The 6000-nt window shown below is 47.6% G+C and overlaps 1 protein-coding gene across 8 annotated transcripts in view; it reads right to left on the bottom strand.

The window, feature by feature from the left end:
* Nucleotides 1-2443: 2443 nt before the first annotated feature.
* Nucleotides 2444-6000, bottom strand: part of ZHX2 (zinc fingers and homeoboxes 2) — a 154347-nt gene continuing 150790 nt past the window's right edge. For all 8 annotated transcript variants that reach the window (XM_044743781.2, XM_070481543.1, XM_044743782.2 and 5 more), the window contains one exon: nucleotides 2444-3705. The gene's annotated coding sequence lies outside the window, so the exon portion shown is untranslated. The remainder of the gene's footprint in view (nucleotides 3706-6000) is intronic.

The following is a 6000-nucleotide window of genomic DNA, read 5'->3' as shown; positions in this document are numbered from 1 at the left end:
TGAAGTAAATTCCACAAGATCACCTTGATTGTCAGCAATAGAGCTGGGATTCAAACTCAGGTTTGTCTGACTGTAGAGCTGGCAGTTCTCATCCATCCATCCCTCATTTATCCATCCATCCCTCATTTATTCCATCCATCCATTCATCCATCCATCCCTCCATTTATCCATCCATTCGCCCATCCATCCATCCATTTATCCATCCGTTCATTCACTCATCCATCCATCCCTCCATTTATCCATCCATTCATTCATCCAACCATCCTTCCATTTATCCATCCATTCACCCATCCATCCATCCCTCCATTTATCCATCCATACATTCATCCATCCATCCATCCTTCCGTTTATCTATCCATTCGCCCATCCATCCATCCATTCCCACATCCATCCATCCCTCCATTTATCCATCCATCCTTCCATTTATCCATCCATTCACCCATCCATCCATCCCTCCATTTATCCATCCATACATTCATCCATCCATCCATCCCTCCGTTTATCCATCCATCCACTCATCCATCCATCCCTCCATTTATCCATCCATACATTCATCCATCCATCCATCCCTCCGTTTATCCATCCATCCACTCATCCATCCCTCCATTTATCCATCCATTCGCCCATCCATCCCTCCTCCATTTATCCATCCATCCATCCCTTCATTTATCCATCCATCCATCCATCCATCCCTCCATTTATCTATCCATTCACCCATGCATCCATCCATTTATCCATCCGTCCATTCACTCATCCATCCATGCCTCCATTTATCCATCCATTCATTCATCCAACCATCCTTCCATTTATCCATCCATTCACCCATCCATCCGTCCCTCCATTTATCTATCCCTCCATTTATCCACGCATCTCTCCATTTATCCATCCACCCATTCATCCATTCACCAATCCATTCAACAATTATTTAAAGGAGCATCCACTATGTGCCCAACACTGTGCTAGGCACAGAGGATGTAGGAGAGGGAACCAGACAGACATAGCTCTTGCCCTTATGGAGGCTGCAATGCAGTAGGATTAAAAGAGGGTAAACAAACAAATATATGATGAGATGTTGTGAAAAGCAAGATGGAGGAAAACAAAGTAGGGTTAGAGGAAAGCATACTAGGGCTGGGGTGAGGCAGGTGAGGCAAGTGACGCACAGTTTAAGGAGGTGCTCACTCTCAGGGTCCTGCAGGGGCAGGGTGGCATGTATGATCGTGGCTCCTTAAATTTTTCACCCTTAGGTGCCTTGCTCACCTCACCCTCATCCTGGTCCTGCAGATGGGGAGTTGTGGAGGATGGGTGACATTTCACCAGAGACACCAGGTGCTCTTGCAGGGGTCCAGACAGAGTGTGGTATCTGGAGCAGGGGTGGGTTGGGGGCACTGAGCAGATTCCACTAAGCAGAAGGCATCCTTGCATCCTGACTACGCCAGAGACTCAGGGAATGCAGGGGACCAAGTGAGGGACAATGAGGAGGGGTGAAGGAGGTCAGGAGGAAGAGATTAGTGGGTAGGTATCTCCAAGGCAACGGGAGCCCACAGCCAGCGGCTGCTGCAGGATTGCAGGGTTTCTCAGCCAAGGACCAGAACTTTCCCTCAACACACTGCGTTTAACCTCAATATTGAGGCGTCTTCCAGAAAAGGCCAGCCTCTTCTGAATCCCTGATTTTTCAGTGTTTCCTGTATTTGGGGAAGTGCGGGGGAAGGAGGAACGGTCTTCTATCTGAAGAATGTGCTTACCCATGCTTCATACATATACTTAGTTTAGATCAACTGGCCAAAATCGGTAAGTCTCTATAAAAATGAAACACCTAGACCAAAGAGTCCCAGAGTGGGGTCCCTGAACCAGCAGCATCAGCCTCACCTGGGATCTTGTCAACGATGCAGATTCTCGGGTCCCACCCAGACCTACTGAGTCAGAAGCTTTAACTAGCCTTCCAGGTGATTCTGATGCCTGTTCACGTTTGAAAACTACTGGTCTGGAGTGTTCATCCATGAACAGTGAGGCACTCTTTAAACCTCACACAGGCAGAGACACAAAAGCCGGCCTTCTCAGAGAAACAGCAGTGTCCCAGTCACCAGTCACCACAGCCCAGGGAAGGGAAGTGACTTACCTCAGGCCACCCGAGAGTGAGCAGTGGGCATGGCCCGCAGGTCGCGTTCCCATTCTGATGCTCATTTCCGTAGTATTGTATATTGTATTTGTGAAGACCCTGGAGAAGGGAGGGCCTGGCACTTACTTCTCTGTATCAAAGAGATAACGAAGAGTCCCCCGTCAACATTTACACCCTGTTTTTAAAGTCCTGCTTGCGATGTCAGATCTCACCAAGACGGGAAACAAGAAATGCGGTCAGAACGGATTTGAAATGGGAGGTGGCTGAATCGGAACCCTCACGCGGTGTCCAGGGAGCCAGACAGCAATGAAGAATGAGAAGCAGAGGAAAAGGTTATAAAAATGTTTAGTTTTTGCTTTATTCAGTTACAACAAATGAGCAACAAGTTAGAAAAATTGTTTTTTTTTTTCCAAACTCCCTAGCATTTTATTTGTGCGGTGGACTCAAATGGGGGGCAGTGGGGTGGGTGGGGGGAGGATTGCAAACACAATTCATATTGCAACATTTACACGAGATAGGTCTCTTGGTTTTTCTTCTTTAAAAGTTAGGACTAACTGAAAAAAAAAGTGCACTCAAGAATCTAAAATTGGCCCAAAACAAACAAACAAACAAAAAGAATCAATTCATGGTGAGGCTTTGAGCTGAAATCTTGTCAAATGCCACACTGAGAAAAGGCAGTTAGGAACAGAACGGAAAACAGAAGCCGGTCATCTTTGTACCATCTAGATAGGAAGATCTCTTTTTGTATTAATTTCCCGGAAGTAAAGACAATGCTAACAAATGCGGGAGCCCTTTCTGCTGGTCGAGGGGGGTGCTTAAAAAGGACAGACACTGACACCCAGTGCTCCCGGTGCTGGCTGGGCCCAAGGTCTGACCTGAGAGGCCAGGCCGCGGGAAAACCAGACCCACCTCTTGGCAGTTCAGAAAGCCGCGTGCGTGGCTCAACAGGGACCCCAAAGGCGGCTGGGGGAAGAACTGGAAACAGATTTGATCTGGAAGATCCGCTATTTGTAAACCATCTTCAAGTTGAGACAGATGCCCAAATCCCAGCCCTTCCCCTGAATAAATCTCCCAGATTTCAAACTACCTTTAAAAACAAACTCCCCCTTTCTAAAATCCAGTAGCTATAATGGCACTAAGGCTACCATCCCCCCTCCCCCAAATTAATACAATGAAAAAAAAAAGAAAAAGGAGAAAAGCTTGTGGGATCAGCCCTCCCTTCTGGAAAAAACCTTACAATGGTAGTGCTGGAAAAGAGAGTCGCCCTCGATTAAAAAGGTAGCAAAATTCCTATATTGTACAAATCGGTTCCAGTAGGGCAAGAGGTGGGGGTGGGGCAGAGGAGCAAACTATTTACAAGGACACATTGGAAACGCAGTAGTAGGACTTTGGCACTAGGAACAGTTCCCACCGGGCCTCTGGGAGGTGCGTGTGCACGCAGCTGGGGTCCTGCACCCTCCAGGCACACGCGGGCCATCGTGTTGCACTTGGAGTCTCTGGCCAGGGCGGCCCACGGCCGGGCGGGAAGTTCTCTTCTTTCTTCCAAGACAGCACAGCAGTCAACGGCACAGCAGTTCAGAGGGACTTTCCTAGAAAGATGACAAGGACAGAGACGAGATGTCAGGGAGATGATCGTCATTCCTTGGGTGCAAGGCGTCGGGGGCTGCCTCTTCCTGGCTCTCCCGGAAAGGAGACCTCCAGAAGCCATCCCCAGGCTGGGAGGAGAGACGCATCCCCTTCAAGTTTGGGGCCTGTTTTAAAGGAGTGTGTTTCCCCGAGCACAGTCTGACACTCTGGGAATTGCCTCCAGGGTTAGGCCTTTGAAAACAGGATGATTTTCTGGGCAAGTGAAGGAGGTGGCCTGTGATTCTTTTGATCATTACAAGACCCTTTTCTGATTCCTGGAGAGGCAGCCAGACACAGTGGTTCCTAAAAGGTCCTACAGTCGGACAAACCTCCGTTTGGGTTCTGACCTTTCCACTTGCGGGTCGTGGGGCCACACACATGGGACTCAATCTCTCTTGGGCTTAGTTTCACTTCTGTAAAACAGGGATGGTAACAGCATCCCTCTCGTGGAGCTGTTGTGACGATTAAATACGTTGACATACGCACCACCATTTGGAATGGTGTCTGGGACATGGTAAGTATTATACCCACTTTTCACTGCTTTTGTTAGATGGAACCTTTTCCAAACGGGATAGGATATATAATAGTAATCATAATGAGATGAGACATTTTTAGCGTATTTTTTATTTAATGTTTATATCAACCCTCAGAGGCGTAGGTATTATCATTATTCCCATTTTACAGGTGAGGCAACTTAGGACAGAGAGGCTAAATAATTTGCCCAAGATCACACAGCTAGTAAGTGGCAGAGCCAGGGTTCAAACCCAGGTAATCTCCAGAGTCTGTGCTCTTAACAAACAGTATTAATTAAGAGTCAGTATGGAGAAATGTTTAATTTTTATATACTTTGAAGTGATGAAAATAGTCCAAGGTCCTTGTTATGGGTTGAGTTGTGCCCCTCAAAAAAAACGTGTTGAAATCTTAATCCTCAGTATCTCAGAATGTGACCCTCTTTGGAAATTCCTTTACAGAGTTAAGTAATCAAGTTAAAATGAGGTTACTAGGGTTGGTCCCAACCCAATATGGCTGGTGTCCTTATAAAAAGGGGAAATTTGAACACACAGACAGACACGCAGGGAGAAGGCCATGTGAACATGAAGACAGAAATTGGGGTGATGCATCTACAAGTCAAAGATTGCCAGCAACCTACCTACCAGAAGCTTGGAGAAAGGCGAGGCACAGACTGCCCCTCACAACCCTCAGAAGGCACCGACCCTGCCAACCAGACTTCCAGTCTCCAGACTGTGAGAGAGTAAGTTTCTGGTGTTTACGCCACCCAGTTTGTGGTATTTTATGGCAGCCCTAGCAAACTCAGACAGACTTCCATTACCTTTGTGGGCTCCTGGGATCCAGAGATCCAGGGCAAGAATCCACAGGGCGGGCTTGAGGCTATAAAGGATGCAGCCAGCATTCCATGACAGGCTGGAAGTTCATCAAATCTTCAGGTTCCTGAAGCCACTGGCTTTTACTTTGCCTCCCTCCTGGTAAGACCATGTCATTTCTTGGCCACTTCTTGCTGAGAAAGGAGCTGAGGAGTATTTTTGTACAGGGGGCCAAGAGCAAGAAGAGTAGACTCCTCAGCCAAAGGCATCGGCAGATTGTCTACACTGTCGCTCATTCCTAATATCTGGATGTCAAATGCACCCACATCCTCTAGACGCTCCTGATAATAAGTCTGAATATTGGAGTTAAGAGACCAACTTGTAAAAGATACGTCTGTGGATAAAGTCAGATTCTTGGGGTGTCCTTAGGATCTGGTACCACCCAAAAGTGACCCAGCAAAAGTTACCGAATTGTAAGAGCTACAAGGATCCTCATGCTGCCAACATCGCTCATCTCAGGAGGAAAAAAATGGGAGCTCAGGGAGAAGAAGTGAGCTCCCCAGGTCACATGACCGCTCAGCAGCACAGTCAAAAACAATAAGATCGTGAATGTGATCATGAGAGTTGCTAATACTTATCTCACGTTTATTATGAGCCAGGCCTGATGCTAAGCGATAATCCAGATCATCTCATTTACTCTTTATGGTAACCTGGGAGGGAGGAGGCTGTTAGCCCCCCTCGGAGTGAAGAAATGGAGGCTTAGAGATTAAATAGCCTCAGGCAACTGGCAAGGGGTGGACGCTGGAGTCCACCTCGGCCAGTCGAGCTTTAATTGCTCCTTCCCACAGCTGACCAAGTCCAGGGCTCCTTGTTTTGCACGCACAGCGTCTCCCTGCAGGGTGCCACCAGGCACAGGAGAGAGCATGTCTGCTTCAA

This window comes from Equus asinus, chromosome 12, assembly GCF_041296235.1.
Source record: "Equus asinus isolate D_3611 breed Donkey chromosome 12, EquAss-T2T_v2, whole genome shotgun sequence".
NCBI lineage: Eukaryota > Metazoa > Chordata > Mammalia > Perissodactyla > Equidae > Equus > Equus asinus.
This window is presented reverse-complemented; position numbering and strand designations above follow the sequence as displayed.